Source organism: Pezoporus flaviventris, unplaced genomic scaffold (assembly GCF_033815535.1).
Source record: "Pezoporus flaviventris isolate CSIRO_AGI_PZ_B2104156 unplaced genomic scaffold, CSIRO_AGI_Pfla_v1 ptg000066l, whole genome shotgun sequence".
In the NCBI taxonomy this organism is placed as follows: domain Eukaryota; kingdom Metazoa; phylum Chordata; class Aves; order Psittaciformes; family Psittacidae; genus Pezoporus; species Pezoporus flaviventris.
In genome coordinates, this window is record NW_026892614.1 from 7269783 (window position 1) to 7289954 (window position 20172).

General features: G+C 40.7%; 1 protein-coding gene and 1 long non-coding RNA gene across 2 annotated transcripts in view; one reads left to right on the forward strand and one right to left on the reverse strand.

Moving 5' to 3' along the window:
- LOC133278409 (uncharacterized) overlaps positions 1–18637 on the forward strand; it is a 47186-nt gene extending 28549 nt beyond the window's left edge. The window contains exons 3-4 of the long non-coding RNA XR_009746547.1: positions 7829–8004; positions 17883–18637. This is a non-coding gene — a long non-coding RNA (uncharacterized LOC133278409). The remainder of the gene's footprint in view (positions 1–7828; positions 8005–17882) is intronic.
- The window catches only part of KIF26B (kinesin family member 26B), a 289302-nt gene that overhangs the window by 23464 nt on the left and 245666 nt on the right, over positions 1–20172 (reverse strand). The window lies entirely within an intron of this gene.

A 20172-nucleotide genomic window follows, 5' to 3' on the forward strand; every position in this document is an offset into this window, starting at 1 on the left:
AGATTTTTTTCTTGCCTTCTAGGGCACTGGGTAACTTAATAATAATAATAGTTAAATCACTGAAATTAATTTTGCCGGTTGTACCAGTGAAATACAAAACAATCAAGCCTTAAAACCTCGCACAATTGTTCTTTCGTATTAGATCTTTTCTTCCACTGAGACAGAAATCAAATTTTCTGTTCTTGCCATTTACTCTATTGTTCAGCATAGGATAGCATTTGAAATGCTGATGTTTTTCTGTGGGGGTGTCTGTGACTGGACTAAGAATATGAATTTTAACAGCACAATGATGCATATATCACTTCTGTGGTGATCAACTAATCCTGTAGTAAGAAATGCACCATATAATTTTTAAAGATAGCTTTAGCTACAAGGTATACAGGCCAACTGGAGGGTTAGTAGGGAAATGGCATCCTTTTTGAGAGAACTTTTCCTACATTAGTAGAGATTGTGGATGATAGTTACATATGGCTGAAAGCAAAGACAGCAACAGCCTGGCATTTACCTATTGCTGAAGAAATTTGTTTCACTGTTGTAATGACAGCAATACCTTCAGTGGCTGGGGATCAGATTTTTTGGTACTAATATCTAATAAAGACCAGTGGCGCTTGTTTGCCCTTAGTTGTCCACTTATCCTTTCCAGCTCCTGGGAGCTCTGCATAAAGCTGCAAGTGCTGGGAACTGAAGCTATGCCCACTGGATGGGACTGACAGATAAGCATAAAATTTCTCAAACCTCTCTTTTTAATTGAGTAGACAATAGCATTTGGGATTCATATTTTGATGCAACTAGCAATAAACCTGAGAAGCTCACAAATTTCTTGACATTTCCAGTACTTGCAATTTCAGCTAGGCTAGCAACACTGGAAGTAAAACATTTTTTGTTTCAGGATTTCTTCTTCCATCTGCTCCAATCACATTGAAGGCAACCTGGTGTCTTTGGGACACAAACAAACATCTACAGAATATACTGAGACAGTCTCACTCATTTCACTTGTGAACTAAGGCTGCTTTGAATCCACAGATCCAGAGTTAATAAGCTGCTGTATCTCAGGTTAGTGGCCCTCCTTTCCATCAAGGAATAATCAAGATGTCAAATTTTGTATGTCAGTTATTGCCACCCAATGCAGAGTTACAAAGAAATTATGAACATCTGCACAGAAATCAATAACAAGCCTCTCATTTGCTAGTGTTTCTATCATAGCAAAACATGAGATGACAGGGGAAAGGGCAAAAGAATACATTCTGAACATGCTGGTCTCCTGAGAATACATAACCCATGCAGCCAGCATCAGCAGACTGCAGCATGGTTCTCTTAGAGGTATACGTATTATGAATATAAAATAATCTCTGCCATCTGCCCTGTACCGAAATACACACTTGCAAGAAGAATGACAGAGGAAATACCTATCTATAATTCAAATGATCCTCTGACATATATTGATAGGAATGAAAGGACAGATTTGTTTAGGATTAAAGCCTGAAACCAAGCTGCAAATCAACCCAGCCAACGCTAATTTCTAATTTCAATTTGCTCATTCAGCAGAGTCTGCATCTTGACTACCAACTTCACTTTGCACCCAGACAAAATAACTGGCCTTTGTGTCACTATTTTACACTGAAAAATAAAATAAAGTTGAAGAAACTTGCTAAACAGATTTCTGTCAATTCTGGACATTGTCACAAAACAAGGTCACTTATTCACGGTTCATTGATCTCTCACAATAGCACTTACTAACTTCTAAAGGAAAGAAAAACCAAGGAGAACATAATAACAAAAATGTGTGGCTCAATTTTTAACTCACCCTATCTTCATCAAGTAAAATATTAGTAAAATATTTTGGATGTCTCAATGAAATTTGCTTGACAGAGACTGTGAGACACAAAGTAGATGCTTTGTTCTGATTGCTGACATGGCATTTCTGCCTGAAAAAAGAAAGGCTCAGAATTTTTTCATTAGGTGATTCATGAACTGGTATTTGCAAAAGCAGAATTTCTTGTGAAAGCAGGTTTTACAAAGAGAAGGTCTGCACTGGAAGACCTTTGAGAAGGAAGGTCTTTGTTGATCTGCTTGCTGTGCAAACTAAACTAAAACGCAGGAAGTTTTGAAGAAACTTACAGAAGGGCTGCTGCTCCAAGGTGCATGTTGCTCATTGTGTTAAGCAAAGGCTGGCTTGCAGAAGGTCACAGATTTCTCATATAGCAGCATAGTGAAATACACCAGTGTCTTTATGGAAGATGGGAGATCTTCAGGAACACTATGGCCCATTTCTATTCTGCTCCAAGAGCAATAAATTTGTATGCCAGAGCAGCACAATGGCCCCATTTTATATACCTGTCTTCATTTTAAATGTATCTCTATCCCACCACAAATGTTTTTATAGTATCAGAACTTTACTATAACCCGCCATGAATATACACAGAAAACAGTGAAGATGGGGTCAGAATACCACACTTCAGACTCCAAAGCCTGTATATCAGTCAATTCTGTAGCTTTTTCAGTACTTGAAAGTTGCCTCATTTTTCTAACTGCATCACGTGGTCTAGTAAAATACATTACCCTCACTTTAAAACAATTTCTTGCCTAACTCCTTCGATCATCATGGCTACAGCAACAGGTAAAATCCTAAAATAAGGTATGCAAAGCTCTATCTTTGGAAAAGTCCAGAGGGAGGAGGCATGGGGACAGGACACTAAACTCAGATGTCTTTAGGAAGTATGTCAGCAGGTATGGTATAGAGGATCCAGAAAGGAAGAACTGTGCAGATATCTAGGCAGAAAGTTCCAGTTCATTCCATGGAGTAGCAGCGCTCCACATGAAGAGGAGCTCTCTCTTCTTCATGCTTCTCCCTTACCTTCTCCTTATTTCCATCTTCTCAAATTACAGCAGCTACTGAAGGACTTGTAGTGCTATTTTCTGAATCTCTCAATAGCTAACCTAAGGAACCCTAGCAGGTATTAAACCTCCACAAAACCGAGATGTGGTGGTGCTGCAGTGAGCAGTGCTCTTTGTGTTTATTCTTCAGAGACTTCACCATGCAAACTGGAATCTGTTTAAGTTAGTCCTTTCACTTGCTCAGTAAGAAGGGAAAATGTACATCTTCATGCTCCTCATATATATCTGTGTTTTTCTTCCACACAAACCATTAATCATATCCAGATTCAAACAATACAGAACCTTACATTGAAGAATAAAATATTCAAGATCATAGAATCACAGAATGGTTTGGGTTGGAAGGGACCTTAAAGATCACCTACCTCCAACCCCCCTGACAAGAGCAGGGGCACCTTCCACTACACAGTTTGCTCAAAGCCCTGTCTAACCTGGCCTTGGACACTGCCAGGGATGGGGCAGCCACAGCTTCTCTGGGCAATCTGTGCCTCACCACACTCATAGTGAACCCTCATGGAAGATCATGATATGTTTCCTTGGAAATTGCATAAATCCCACTTGCATTAAGTCAAATTCTTGAATTTCATGACTGGATACTACTTTACCACTAGATCCCCGTCTCAATCACTGCAAGGATAAACAGTGTTCACTGAACAAGACATTATCCAGTCTGTAATTTAATCCTTGCCTTTTAATGTGCAGCCTTGTGCTTTATCTACTGTTAGGTCTACAGAAACTCAGCTCTGAATCCAGAATGACAGATTTTTTCCAAGGTTTGTGGGTTTGTTTTTTTTCCTGTGGTACTCATCAATGCAGTATCTGATGAAGGCCTTTGAGGAAATGTATATAAACCTCTGATAATACCTACAGCACTGAAGACTTCACTAAGCATAGGTGTTTGGTGTGAAGCACTGATCTTTCAGAGCACTGAGCATTACATAGTGTTTTATATTCAAAGTATAGTTAACTTTGACTTCTCTTCCAGAGAAAATGAGGCAGCTGTTTCTCAATCTGAGTACCCAGAAAACCAGGAACGTACAATTAGTAGCCACCTGAAAACGTTAGGAAAGCATTGTCAGAAACAATTCTGAAGGCAGCATGAGCTCCCCTCAGAATATCTCCATTCTCTTCCACAGCTCTCAGTCCCATTGTCCATATGTTTTCAAACTTCTGCTACAAATTAGGGAAGAAATTTATGGACAACCTCATTGCTGTACACAGCCCTGATTCATCTCTAAAGCAGGAAGCAGGTACTTTAGCTACCCTGAAAAGATAATAACTGGGGAGGTGAAAGAGGGGCAAATCCTGCAAAGACAATACAATATATAGCCCATACAGCCAAAGCAAGTTTGATAGGAGAACCCTGATTTTGACATTTCCTGCCCCTATAGTGATTGATTTCACAATCTGAATGCCATTATATGTATTTCATGTGGATTTGTGTTTACACTTCAATGAGACATCAGCAAGCCTGGAACCTTCCTATGTACTAAAAAGCCTCAGCTGCTGAACTAGCTGGCTAGTTGGCAGCAACAGCTGACTGCCACCTTTGGTATGGACTAGTAGAGAAGAAGGACATGACTCTCAATTTACCATGAGGTTTTGCTAGTATTTGCTGCTTGCAGAAAAACAGTAAGACTCAGGAGCATCACAATCCTTTCCCATGCCATAGGAGAGCTGTGCTCACATGTGCTCGCATCCTTTTTTGCCATGTTCTTCTCTCAGACAATCCTGCTGTCTTCTACCAGTGCCTATCCTGGGCTTTCCTCATCCGACTTTCTTGGAATCTCACAATATGATCCTCACACCTAACATCCTAAACACTTAGCTCCTTGCCTGAACCTTTTCATCCTGCTGTGGTCTAACCAGCTACACCAGTCTCCAGTATCACTGCTAGACGTTCTCCTAGCACTACTCTCCTCTTTTCTCATCTCTTGCTCCCACTAATGTCCTCCACTGTCACTGCCTGACCTCCAACGTCCTTCTCCCCACTCAAGTCCCCCACAGCTGCTCACTGATACCCAGCAGAGGAATCCCATAACCCTGCCGTAATTTGGCATGGCTGACTGCATCATGCTGCCTATATGAGGTGCAGACCAGGGTAAGGGGATACAGCATGGGCAGTGCCTTCCTCTGTCAGATCCTTCAGCTTTGTGAGAATCTGTGCAAGCAATGTGTTTGAAGTGAACTACATAGAAAGAGATAAATGGCAACTGCTTTTGTTTACAGCTGCAAAATAGAATACATGAATAGAAAAGGAAGCAATAAGAATACATATTATGCTCAGAAATTTGCAGGAGTTTTCATTGCCCAGCATCTCATTCTCTATATGGGAGAGACAAACACATGACTGTTCCACAAAAGGAGGGAATACTAGACAGGAAGATCCAGCTAAAATCTTGGAATGATTTTTCTGTGCAATTATTCAGCTAATACTATTTTATGCTTCGTTTTGAGGTCCCCCCCACCTTAATAAAAAATATTTTCTTTATCTTCTCTTTCTTCTCACCCACCTCCTATGAGGATTTTGGTTATTCTGTGACAACAGCAGCACCATCAGGAATAGAAATAATAAAATTCCACAAGGGATACGAGATTAAAACTAAGCTTTAGGACATGCAAGGGTGTGTGTTTGTGCTCTCTATTAATCATATACCTTAGTGTCTTCCTAGGCACTTGGCCAAAAGGAGAAAGTTGTCAACTCCCTCAAGGTGTTATTGTTACAGGATCAGATGATGTATGCCCTCAGGTGTCTTGTAATCTAATTATTTATAAAGTTATGTCAAAGGAAAAATCTCAGTAACTACAGCAGTTATTTTTGATCCTGAAGTCTTGACTCTTCTCCCTTGTGCTGATGTACTGCTTTATTCATAGTTATAAATGCTTGCATAACAAGGGAACCATATAAATACTCCATTTGGTTTTGGCTCTTATTGCATGGAAATAGTCTCTACAGAGGCAGCTTATAGCTTAAAAGGCACAAATCCAACAGCAGATGTTACAGGTGTGTAACAGCTGAGTTCATGATCAACCAGTTTAGCTTGCTTAGTTATTTCTCTCCTTTTTATTAAGAATTTCAATAGAAGGAGAGAGGAAATGGGAGCAATGCATGTAGACACAGTTAAAATGAGGCCAGGTGGAGTGATAAAGCCTTCGGTGGTTTAGCCATGTAAGCCTGGCTTTGTTTGCAGAACGAAGCAAGGCAGTTGAAGGAAGATGGGTAACGTGTTGGACCCAGCGAATCCTTCACCTGGTGAAATGAGGCATTGGGGAAATAATGAACTCATTCCAGGTGGAAGCTGACTAGCCTTAAAAGGAAAATTAAGTAAATCTCCACCACCACTGCAGTTAGTTATCTTGTATGAAGCATACCAACACAACCCAGAAAGCTGTGCTCGCTGTACAGGGGAAGGGGAACCCAGTTGAAAGGACTGCACTGAGGAGATACTGTGCTCAGGTTCATGTACTGGCAAAATCACATCCACATCTGGAAAGGATGTGACACTGCAGCAGTCAAGAGCAGGAGAAAAGTGTTGTTGCAGCCAACTATGGGATAATAGGAACTTATACTTAAATTCTAGTATTACGAAATGCCTATAAAATGTAGGGAGGGTTCCCTAAAATTCTTATCTTTTAAGAGTCTGTGTGCAAATCTCATACTGCAGAACAAGCCTTATGCTTGTGACAACACATGACCATGTGGCAGATGCACAAAATAGCATCTTTTGTTTCTTTTCAGCAAAGACAGAAAAAAAATTAATGCCAGAAGGAGTCTCAATAGTAGCAGCTACTCTGATTCCTTGAAACAGACTGAACATCACACCATAAAAGGGCTCATTCAAGAGTTATAGCTTTTGCATAAAAGTTGCTCCCAAAGCTCATGAAACTTAAATAGTCTACAAAACAGTCAAGGAGGACCCTGTTATCCAAAAATGACATAGAAGTGCCCCACTCTATGGAGGTCCCACTGAATGATGTCAGCAACTCAAGCTTATCCATACTAGACCTCACAATAATAATACCTTCCAGTATCTTCCAATATCTTCCATATCTTACATATTATCTTCCAATAAAGCAGTCACATAAGAGCTTCATTTTTACCTATGTATTAAAGAGTACATGGCAATAGCAAGCTAAAGACATAAACTGTTATTTACAGGTCAGTGTGTTACCTCAACGATTGCTCAGAAATCCAGGTATACTTGAAAGTCACAGAAAGTACAAGTGTTGGGGTGGGAGGGAGGAGGTGGTTGGCAGCACAGCTCTGCTGGAGACCAATGGTTTCAGAGAGAGGACTGCACTAAAAATGGACAAAATGATCTCTCTCCCATCTGTACGCCAACTCTCAGCACAGAGACAAACATCATTCACAGGCAAGAATTAAAGCGACGCAAACAAAGCTAATCAAAGATAATAAAAAAGAAAAAGGATCCTAGTGGTCTGTCTCATTAAAGTGCCAGCTCCTAATAAATTCTAGCTGAAAAACAGAAGCTCAATTAATACAGGGAGCTAATTAGGCTCAGCAACTTTATGTTGCATTTAGTGCCAGATTCCCCAAACCAGCAATGCCACTGCTTAAGAGGATGTGTGCAATAAATATGGTGATTTATAGGAAAAAAAAAAAAATCCCATAGTCAAACCAGCTAAAAATTTCCATTAACGATCCAGATTTTAAATAATTTAAGGACTCTGCATGTGGCCAGGCTCTGTGCTAACTTCTACCAAGTACACTCACTGAGGGAAGTAAAAAGCCTTCCCTCCCCACCCTGCCCCTCCTTTTTTGGCTCCCTTACTTGGAAGCATTACAGCAACCACAAGTTTGGCTCAACTTATCTCTACAAAGCCATTTGGTTGCTTTATATGAGTAGGCAACAGTCATATCTGCTATGGAAGAGCAACTGGAGCAGCTTAGGAGCTTGCTCACTATTTCCTTCAGCCTGCCTGCACCCTGAAAACACAGCGGGAGCATTGGGAAGGGAAAGGGTGGAGTGTGGCTAGCCAGTGCCTATGCCCACAGAGCAGCAATAGGAGAAAACACACAAGCAAGAAGCATGAGGAAACATCCCCTGCCAATCTGTTGGGGACATATTCTGGAAACCACTTTCACACCAGGTAAGAGCACAGCAAAGAGACCCAGCAAGGGCATTTCCAACACCCCTCCATAAGCAGGAAAAGCAGGATCCACTGCCCTTGTTCAGTGTCTTTGCTTGCAGTGCTGCTGCCCCAAGCTCCCTCCGCCTTCACAGAGTCAAGCAGTAGGTTGATTAAAGCAAGGCTCTCCTCTCTGCATTCAAGAGGCTAAGCAATGCGGCTGGTTTTTAGAAGGCCGCCTCAGCTCCCTGCAGCTCAGCAGCTGCCAGTGTCATTGGCTAAAAAGCCACCACCAGTGACAGTGCATACAAAGAAGCAGGGAAGCGGCCACCTTAACTCCCCTTTCAGTGCAAGCAAGCGTGTACCTACCAGACCGGCACGACTCTTGCGTTACCCACACAGCTAGGTTACCCTTTCAGCGGCCACACTGAATACACCACGGCAATTTGGAGTGGGACAGAAAAGCTACTCACTGCTGCACCATGCATTCCCACACTGCTCAGACAGAGGCAGCCTGCCCGGTGCACACAAGTGGCACCTGTGAGCCTGAGCAGCTAGCAACAGCGCTTTGCCCTTTGCCTGCAAGCAGTGCTCGATTCACAGGTAGTGAGAGTGAAATACCAGGATTATTTTCTCAAATGAAAATTAACTCAAATGTTTGCAATTGATCCATGAATATTCATGATCTTTTGGGAGGATTTCATAATTACTTCATTCTGGTTAGGCTCATATGATCTGCAGTAGCAACAGCAGTAGTTTACAGTCCTTCATAAAGATGCCAACAATTTGGCAGCATGACCTTCCCAGTTTCCTGTGCTGGAGAGCAGCTCTAGTTATCCTAATTGCAATCCCAAATGGAGTGGTACCTGAAAATAAATTGACTGCTGTTCAGTTTTAGAAAACACTCTACTTGGCACTGCTACAAGCGTAAAGAGATGACATCTCCAGAAAACTGGAAAGGTCACTCAGCAAAATACTTCTCATTTTGACAAGATTTTATGTGCCAACCTCCTAAAGCCTTCAGCCCACAGCATTATAGCAGAGGGTAGTGAAAGTACACACACTCCTATGTGGAAAGAAAAAAAAGGGAAAGAGAAGGCAGATTTTGGTTGTCATTAATATTATGAAAATGATACAATTCATCTATGCTACTCACTAGATGTATTCCCAAAGAAAGTTAGGTTTAAGAGTCCATACTGCCTGTGCACCTGGGCACAAGCTTGCCTCCTCACCTCCAGCAATAAACTTCTAGACTGTTGGCTAATTTGAAGAAACTTTGCAAAATAATATGGAAGCCTCAAAGATAGTAAGTCTCTATAAATGCTGTGAGAATTGATAGCTGTGTGGATGGAGAGAAATCCAATCTGTGCTCCCACAGATAAAAGACTGTAACTCCTCAAACTCCACTCTTGGCCACATCAGAAAAAGCACACATGTGAGAAATTCCCAACCACAGAGGAACTTCCATCCAGTATTTATACCCTTTTGGATGTTAAAATTAAGAGACAAATTGTTAGAAATGTATTTTGTTGATGCTGATGCTCTCAGAACTCTTCATTTAGATCAACAGATCAAAAAATATACACTCATATAAAAGTGGGTCTTGACTGTAAGCTGTCAAAACACAAAGTAAACCAGTGAAAATATTAAACTAGCAGCATTAAAGCAAAATAAACAGCCAGAAGCCTCAAGGCATGCTTCCATCTCTGGTAATCAATTTATTACCTCTTAAAGTTCTTCTTCACATAGAGCTCCAAACTCTGCTTCACAGAGAAGAATGAAACTGCTAAAAGCTGCTAAAAGAAGCAATCCCTATCCACTGGCAAGGAAGATGGACTTTGCAGGAACCAAGTGATCGGCAAACCTAAGGTGGGAATCAAGCAGGTGAAGTAAGCTACAAACCAGGGAATTTTTTTATGTCATCTGCCATTGATGAGCTAGCCTCAGTTGCTCAGCTCCAAACTATCTAGGAATTAAAAAAACATGTTACATAAGAATTCTGTATTGGCATGTACAGGTAATATGCACAGATCCTAGCAAATATGCATGCCTCTCCTTCAAAAAATCTGGGTCAGTAATAAGGTGGCTAAGTATGGACTTAGCTGTCTAAATTTCCACATACTTTCTCTTTTGAGAATCACAGAATCATAGAATGGTTAAAGTTGGAAGGCAGCTTAAACATCATCTAGTTCCAACCCCCTTGCCATGGGCAGGGACACCTTCCACTAGACCAGGTTACTCAAAGGCCCGTCCAATTCAGCCTTGAACTCTGCCAGGGATGGGGCAGCCACAGCTTCTCTGGGCAACCTGTTCCAGAGCCTTACTACTCTCACAGTAAAGAATCTCCTTCTAATATCTAATCTCAATCTCCCCTCTGTCAGTTTAAAGCCATTCCCCCTTGCCCTGTCACTACATGCCCTTGTCCCTCTCCAGATTTCTTGTAGGCCCCTTTAGGTACCAGGAGGCTTCTGTAAGGTTTCACCTGAGCCTTCTCTTCTTCAGGCTGAACAACTCTCAGCCGACCTTCACAGGAGAAGTGCTTCAGAGATATGAATAAAATAGTATCTTTTGAAGTCAAATATATGGCATTGAAGTTAAACTGTGGAATCACAGGCAGTTTTATGATGACATTTCTGGCAGCTTAGGGCCAAATCTACCAGCTGCTGCAAGGCAGTGAGAATTTTGTCATCTATAAACATAAGCACAAGAAAACTGAATGTTTGGTTGTTTTATCCCTGTCACACTCCATACTTTATTCACAGAGACTCCAAATAAAACTCAAGGGACCCCAGTCTCCGTACAAGTACAATGTACTGTAAGTAAAACTGGCCAAATCAATATATAAAGATTTTTAATGTATGTACATTTGCTATTTAAACCATTTGGAGATAGCCTGTATCAAATACATTTATCTTCATCTATGCAGCAATTTAAAATATTAATGATGCACATGCATTTTTCATGTTATCTGCAGTTTCACTTCTCCTTTTAATGGATTTGTCTATTTATTTTGCCCACTATAATACCATTAATTAGACAAGTTCCTCAGTAGGTTCTTATATCTCCGGTACTTCAGAGATCTCATAATAGCCTGTAACAGTAAAGGAAAGGAACTCTTTTAAACATGCCATTTAGTAGCTGTTACATAGCTTGCAGTTTTACCTGAGGCAACCAGATGATGCTTTAGGGTTTGATAGGTATCTATTATACCCAGAAAATCAGCTGTAAATTCAAGTATTTCCATGGTAATAGCTGCCTCTCCACAAGACTGGTAGTCAGAATAGATTTATGAGTGCCAGAATGCAATATACAGCTACTAATGTTTGTGTACATTTATTTTTAAATTATAAAAGGGTATCTATTAAAGGCTTAGCTGTTTAAAACCCAAGAAGCACTCAAATAAAATTTTAAAGAGAAGTTGAGCCAGTTTTTCATAAAAAGCTCCTTCAACCGTCTTCAAAAAGCCGCAAACCGGACTCATTTACAATGTGCCTGGAACGTCCCCTTCTGTTTACAAAGCTACTGTTGAAGCTCAGGAATTCCTGCAGCTGAAAATAGTTGAGGCTGCAAGAATATTTTGGCAAAGTACTCAGTCTAGTCTTGCACTCTCTCCTTGGCATCTGCACTCCTTTTCAGAGTGGCAAGCTGGAAGCCACCTACTCACCTATTTGCCCATGCCCTTTGGTTTCCATTACTCTCACTCCCTGTGGTTGGGAATGCGCCTGCCACATGTACAGACACCACTTACACTCTTTTTCATGCTCTCTCTATTGCCTAACTCAATTTGGGTATGCAAGCCAAACTCGTTTCATCTTCTCTCACATGACAAGCTATCCTGCTCCCCTTGTCAGCCTTTCTTGTACTTTTTTCAGTCTGAATTCATCCTTCATCTATATGGGTGACCAGAGCTGTACCCAGGAGAAGAATCACTAACCCCTTGGATAAGAGCATTACTATTTTTTCTGCTGTCACTCCCAATGTCTCCTCAGATTTCATTGCCTTCTTACTGTTACATCAGCTGTGGACACCTGTGATCATTAACCAATATGCCTAAATCAGCACACACACCCCACTTTCTTTCTAGTTGATGAGCTGATGAGAATTCAGTAGAAATTGTTAGCAGTTCATCAGGTCAAGCCCTTGCATTAGTGCCATTTTCATTACTGTAGTCCTAGATGTCCCACAGCTTCTCCTGTATGATGTTCTGATCTTCCTTTGTACAGATGATGGCTCTCAGCTTTGTGTACTATGATTAGCATGCTCCTGCTTTGTCTGCCAAGGCTGTTGATAATACACTAAATAAAATCTCTCTGAACCCTGGTCCTTGAAGAACTTCCCTGGTGGCCTTCCCTCTATTCTCATAGCTCCCACTTCAATGCTAGCTACTTCTGTCTCATCAGTCTTCCCGCCTGATGTACATATTACAGCTCCTTGTCTTCTTCAGCTTAACGAATCATTTCTCAGGGGACAACAATTCAGTTATTTACTCAGGTCTACACAGATTAAATTTACCACTGTTCTTTCACCCAGAAGTTGAGACATTAGATGCCTGCATAAAACAGAGGGTAAGGGTTGCATCCAGAAGGTTGTATCCAAATATATCACCATTTTTGAAGGCATGTTGAATTTAAATGCACAGCCAGCTGTTCCAGATGTCCATGTCTTGGGAACAGTCAAGATATTTCAAGGCTCACCCTCTGAGAGGGCAATACCTGTTGTCTGGATTTACTTTAAAGTGAGCTTTAACTCAGGGTTTGAAAATCCTTCAGGATTTGTTGCTGTTACATCTGAATGTTAATACTGGATTTTTGTTGTATCAGGACTTTCTTAACATCCCAGCGTTGACTTTCGCAGCTAATGCAGTAAGAAAACTTGATCACTTAATTCAGACAATCTAGCAGTGAACACATTTAAGCTCCTCTCTTCTCTCTATCCCTCCTCCTCCTCCTCTATACACACTGATGAGCAAATAATTTAAAGAGGAGTTTGTCTGCTGACTCTATGAATTTTACTCAGCAGGAAAATACATTTATCTAATTGCATTTCAAATGTAGAGGATCTGAATAAATAAACAAGTTGTTCTATGAATAGAGGAATTAACAAATACTAGTTTCCTGTGGGTTCACGTCCTGTGTTCCTGCATTTCCTACACTTCTGCTTGTCCCCTGTTCTGCATAGTTCCTGTGACCTCACTTGGCCATATCCCACCTAAACCATCTCTTTCAGCTGCAGCTCCTTCCTCTATCCTTGCTGGCTTGTGTGTGCTGGCTGGCCAACATTAGGCTCAGATGGCTGGCGAGCCAGCAGGCAATGGAGCAGGTAAATGCTTCAGAACTTCATGGCTCAGACTGCTTCTGCCATTCCTCTCCCAGTCCCAGGAGTCTTGCACAGACCTCAGATATCGGAAGGCCTATCCCTGTATTAAACCTGTTTGGAAACGGTCAATTAAATGGCCAATTAAAATATGTATTCAGATGACTAGCAATGAGATTGTGTGATCAGGTATGCCTCTGCCTCTCAGGAGGCGCCTGAAAATCTTTTAAAGCACGTATGTCAGAGCCAGTCCTGCTTGTGGATCTTGTCAGGCTTCACAGTTTTATAGTACAGCATTGTGCATAGCAGTCATTCTCACCACCAGCTACTGAGGACAGACAGGACACTTCCCATATTAGCATTATGAGAGTGATTAGAGCCACCTAATTATAGCTGTGCAACGACAAAATTCTCAGCTCACAGATGTCAAGTTAGCCAGGCTTGTAAGTCTTTCATATCCTATGACTTAGGTTATTACTGCTTTATAATTTTTCTGATCCATGTCATGATTTTATGTCAATTCTGCAGGAGGACAGCAGTTCTCAAATGAACATGGAGTAAATACAGTCAATAACAAATGGGTTATTACATGAGTTCAGGTCATTATTGCATTGTTAATATTCACCAGCAGTTTGGGTTTCATTTTTTTCATGTGTGATGTATGACATATTGAATACAATGTGAATGGCTTAAAGGCCTTGTTTTGTTTTCAAGGCCACTATGGTACCAGTTAAAAAGAAAAAAGTAATAATGATGCAGAAGGGACCAAACAAGTTTTGACAATACATGAATCTTCCCTCAGCACAGCTGAGTTGCATATAGTATAGCTAAGAGGTGTATTTGACCCCTACATTTATAATTAACCCTTAACTCATGGTATATAAAAAAAGCTTCAGTTCAGTGTTTTTGTTGCAGTGTAATTCCAAGAAACATCAATTAGCTATCAAATGCTGACAACTTGCACTTATCGCTGATTAGGGCTAGATATGAACTATAAACCTAGCACATTACCATAGTCCAACAGCTCGTTACCAGTCTAGCTTTGCTAGCTAATCTTTCCTACTAAGTTTTATTTAGGGACCTTCTGGCTAGCTCATCTGAAAATTACACGCTAATGATCTGAGCAAAATTGAGAGTTTTAAATGGTAACATGGGAGAAAAAATAATTCTGTTTGATCTCTTTATGTTATGATAGATGTCATTTAATCAATTAGCACAGCAGACCATACCATTGCATTTCAGACCTGACAAACACAAAAGAAAACAGAAAAGGGTGAGAGCTTCACTCATCTCTTGACCTTCTCCACCACATAAAAGGACATTAATATATAGCATCATGGAATGTTTAGGAGCAAAGTTACTGTGACAGCAGTCAAGATGCTTTCCCGTGGGTTTCCTACAACTCTACCATAGGGGACTGCCAAGGATGTGACTGCTGCTAGTAGAGGGCACACGTCAGAGACAGGGTCACAGCATGATGCAGTGTCCTATGGAGATGTCAGGCAGCAGGGTGGCCCAGCAGGCATCCTGGGGTGCTTGTTTACAGTTAAGCCTCCAGAAGGTTTAACATAGGGTGCTGGGTCTCCAGAATGCCCCAGAATCAGAAATGTGGCTTCCAGTTATGCCTGGCTCCTTCTGCCCACCTGCCTGAGATTATAAGAAAGTGTTTGAGAGACTGCAGCCAGAATTCAGATTCTTGAATAACCATGGACTAAAGATACTGCACCAGTGACAATGAGTGCTTCATAGTAATTTGCCACAACTCCATGATAAATAAAATTTACTTCCTAAATATACTGGAGGTAAAAAAGGAAAAGAACAGGATGTTTCATAATGTTACCACTTGTTTATGAGTGCAAAGGGTTAAAGATGGTAATATGTAGGTAGGAACAGGTGGGAAAATGCACCTGATCCACTTTCTTTAAAGCTTGTGTAAATTAAGGACATCATGGGATATAAAAGTTCTATATTTAATAATTAATAGAAACAGATTGAGAGCGATGACAGAAATATTTGAGAAGAAGCACAAGATCACATTTAGGGGCTATGTTTTTTCCTGCAATTTAACTGCACTGGAGTTTCTTTCCCGAAGGCTACAAGATTCACCCAGACATGTTGTGCCCTGTGTCTACTGGTTCCCACTCTGAATGAGTCAAAACCAGAGATGGTCAAAATGCACAGTAATAGCTTGAAAAAACAATTATATCTCTAAATCAACCCTCAAACACATCCACTGCTGGTCTACACTTGTGCAATTCAAAACTTGGATAATGGCAGAGCACAGTATGTTGAGCGAGTTCTTAACACTCCTCTTGCCCTGATCTTAAGACAGTAAGTGCATAGCATTTGATCTGCCAGAAGCTGGACCTTTTTCCTAAATACAGGAGTAGAGAGGTTTGGGTTTTTTTCTATTATGGGCAAAAGGAGCAAGAATCCCTCAGTCTCCCCTTCCTGGAACCTGCACAAGAGAAGTGAAGATTTGCTGCTCTCTGCCCATCTTTCCAGACCTCCGAAAAGAATGCACACTACTTAAATATGCAAAGGTTTGCAGATTTAACTGCCAGAAATGTTTAAATGCCAGACCATGGGGCTCAGAGATATCGTTTTACTATGAGAAAGGAGCCTGAAGGAAAAAGCACCATACATATTCCTATTGCATATTATGAGATTAACCAAGAAAAATTTATTCTTGCATTCAGGTATTGAGGAATGCAGTGAAAGGTCATATGGGCGTCATATCATTTATAATGTCAGTATAGAATACTTAAATCTGTCCCTTTGTGTTTAAGACAAACATTGCTGATAAATTTTATTAGTTGACTTCTGGCACAACAGAATTGTTGTGCCAGAACTTACAAAACATGCAGTCTTATAAGGGAACTTATATGAAGCTCCAGTTACTGGTACAATTAATGGGTAATACACAGAGAATACAGAATTTATTAGTCTTAATATGGATTATAGATTAGATATTAGTAGGAAATATTTGGATTTTTGTAATTCTGGGAGATGAATTAACATGAAGCAACACACTGGTAATACTTACCATGAGGCATACAATTATTGCTTTTATATCTATCTGGATACGAACAGAAAATTATTAAGAAACTTATTTGTGTTCTGAACTCAAGGTTAGTTTCAACAGAGATAACACAGCTGTTTAGTGAATAAAATAGATATGTAATTGCTAATGAAATGGCTCTCACATACCATCATATTACTGCTAGAGTTGAATATTACTGCAACATTCTTTATTCATGGGCCACTACCAAATGTCCCCTGTTGAAAAGACATGGTACCACATTCAGATTTACAGCAGCCAGAGCTCTGCCCCAAACCAGACCCTCATCATCATGGGGTTCACTGTGCTGAGATGAGCACAAGGGGAATGGACATGGCACCTGCAAATGGACACAAAGGACTCCACCAGTTGTGCAAACTGCTTGATGTTTATGCCTGATACACGCATAAATGATGCCAGGAAAAGGAGCCCACTTAGAACTGCAATCAAGAGTAGCTCAAAAAACAACAAAAGCCACTGATTTTAATGCCACAGAGCATACAGCCATCCAAAATGCAGTAGTCATCTAAAAAGAGAAAATAAAATCTGTTACTGGCTTAACAGGCTTATTTTATTTCCTGTATGTTGTAAAGATCCTAAAGGTTACCAAAGCACACCCTCACTTTTTCTGTAAAACACACACACTTGCAGCCTCAGCTCTCTGCTGAAAAGAATAGGTGTGTTTCACAAATCTCACTGGAGCACAAAGTGGTAGGGTACCAACTGGTTCTTTTTCACAGATGTGTATTTTCAGGTCAAATCATATTCAGCTTTGGCCCTCCATCAGTCCCTCTTTCACATCAATGTCAACTGTCACAACAACAGCAGTTACTTCCAGTTCCTTCTAACATGAGAAGAACAATCCCCCATCACTCCGTCAATGTCTGCAGATGAGAGAGATGAGCAGGATTCAGGAGGCTGGTATAGTCTGACCGAGTACACAGAGCTACTAGAATAGTCTCTCACCCTCTCTGAAAAAGTGGAGCTACTTCTCCAACACCATACCTTTGGAAACATTTTTGTTTGTTTGTTTTTGATATGCAGTACATGCCAACTGGGTAGCAGATTTGGATATTGCATCTAATTCCTGTCCTCTTGCATAGGCATGTAACTCCAAAGCACATCACACAGAGCCTGTGAAAAATGTCTTCAGAAGAGAGGAAATGCAGTTTAGGTGCAAAAAGATTATGCTTCTCTGTTTATAGCTGGAGGCAGACATGAAAACTGTGTTCAATCCTTAAACGACTGCTCCGAGGAGATGCAGGTCCCCCCTGCACAAAGATGATGAGGTGCTTTTAACAGCTCACCTTGTAAGTGGCTCCCCTTGTTTGTTCTCTGGTGGTCTCTGAGTTGAGCAGCACAGCTGCCTAGTGCAACCTGAGCTACCTGAAGGGACTGGCAGAAGTGACATGGGAACTATGTGATACTCGTGCAAAGTGTAATATACAGTGCATCCTTTCCCAAGCCCCAAAATCCCTTTACATCTGTGACAGCTCCCAACTTTATCCTTTTGTTGTGTTTATAGAGGCTGAAGACAGTATTTCCATAGCTCCTAGGTTTGCAACAGCTCCCATCGCCACCACTCTGGTACCAGCTCTCTGCTCTTCAGAACAAGCTGTACTGGGAGCTGTACAAGGGAGGCAGAAAGGTTGCTATTTCTGACAGTATGACATACGTTTTTCCACCAATTTCAAAACGAGTGAAGCTTTATTTCTGCCCAAGAGTATAAACTAATAATTTAGTCACCCCCACTACCCCTCAAAAATAACTCCTTGGAAAATAATTTTAAATACAGCAGGTAGAGCAGTTTTGCTGAGGGGGGGATGAGACAAAATACAGCTAAAACAGTTAAACCTGCTGTCTAAAATTAAGTTTAGTGAGTCTTGCCACATATTGCTAGAAAGCATGTTACCTGATGGCATTCATAAACAAACCAAATTTGAGAGATCAAAATCACCTTCCAAGCTCGCTCTGCATCAGGGGAGTATGTGGATTTTAATATTTCAGAAGACAGCTCTCACCAGCCTGCTTATTTCTAAAAAGTCAATGCATATTTTTAAAAATTCACTTCACATCTGTTCATTGTGTACCAGCCTGGAGGCAACCACCAGCCAGAAAACTTTGATCACCCAGCAGAAGCTAGCCGGTGGCTGAAAATCACAAGAGGATTGTCTCCATTGCCTTCCTCTCAAATGTGTTATGAAAATAAGAACTTCACTAAAAAAAGTTTGTATGGAGAAAAACATCTTGCAGTTGCAATGCCATCTGAATGCTATTAGAATCATAGAATAGTTAGGGTTGGAAAGGACCTTAAGATCACCTAGTTCCAGCCCCCCTGCCATGGGCAGGGACACCTCACACTAAACCATGTCACCCAGGGCTCTGTCCAACCTGGCCTTGAACACCGCCAGGGATGCAGCATTCACAACTTCCTTGGACAGCCCATTCCAGTGCCTCACCACCCTCACAGTAAAGAACTTCTTCCTTATATCCAATCTAAACTTCCCCTGGTTAAGTTTTAACCTGTTACCCTTTGTCCTATCACTACAGTCCATACTGAAGAGTCCCTCTCCAGCATCCTTGTAGGCCCTGTGCTGCTATGTAGTTGAAGCAATAAGACAAACTGGCTGAAATATTCTCCATTTACAACCACACAATTCTCTTCAAAGATTCAAGAGCCTGTCTCTCCACTGGGGGGGGTGGGGGGGTGGGGGGGTGGTATTAAACAGAGTCCAAGAAAAGAAAGAGTATGAAGAAAAATTCAATGTACATTGAAGTGGAAAATCAAATAGTCCTGCTTGTGCCACTTTGGTTGTCACAAATTCCCATTTATGTGGCAAATACCTGTATAACATTTTTGAGCTCCAAATTCATGGTCACAGACCCATGTGCAGCAGTCAATAGATGATTGTACATTTCCAGTTTTCACATTCACCAATTCCATCAATTATGTCTCGTCCAACTCCAAATAAACACAACAGTAGGTAACACTTAACCACGTGCTTTCCACAAATAAGCTGTTAATCATCAAATACTGAACATGAAATAGAGTATACAATATCCCTTAGCAAGGATTTGAGGATTATCTCATCTAATTAGATATAAGCATGTTTTCTAATCTGTGGGCTTAAGCCAAAACCCAATAAAAAGATTTCCATTGACTTACACTGAGGGTTGAATCAAACACTGGAAAAATTTGATTTTGCAATTCAAACAGAAAGAGAGGTTAAACGAAGAAAAGATGAAGAAATAAAAGTGGTCAACTGAGTTAAATCATCTGGCATAGAAATAATGGACTGGACATCCCATATCCCTGCTAGGGTAATCTTGAGGGAGACACTGCTGAGACTTCCTGAATTCCTTTGATGCCATCCAAGCATAGCAATCCAGGCAACTGCTGGTTTTCAAACTCCTAAAAGCAGAGGAGATTCTAACACACTAGAACATGGTTTATTATTTGTATGACCGCATGGTGTGTGCAAACACCTGCCAAACATGGATAAAGACGTTATCAAAATGCAAATAATGCTACTGAAAATTGTCAAATATTCGAACCAAGAGCTAACTTAAATTGCATAAACCTAGCCCCTAACCAATCTGTAACTGTTTATTATATAACTGTGAATTGACATTTGTTAGCTACATGTTTACTTTGTTTTTAAATCATTCTAACAACAAAACATTCACGTCAGCTCTTGGGAAGTTATTCCACTAACAGGGATCTCTTACCATGCGTTAAAGTTTGTATTCCTCTTTCTCATTATTTAAGGATAAGTAATTATTCTGCCAGTTCATCTCATTAAAAAAAAAAAAAA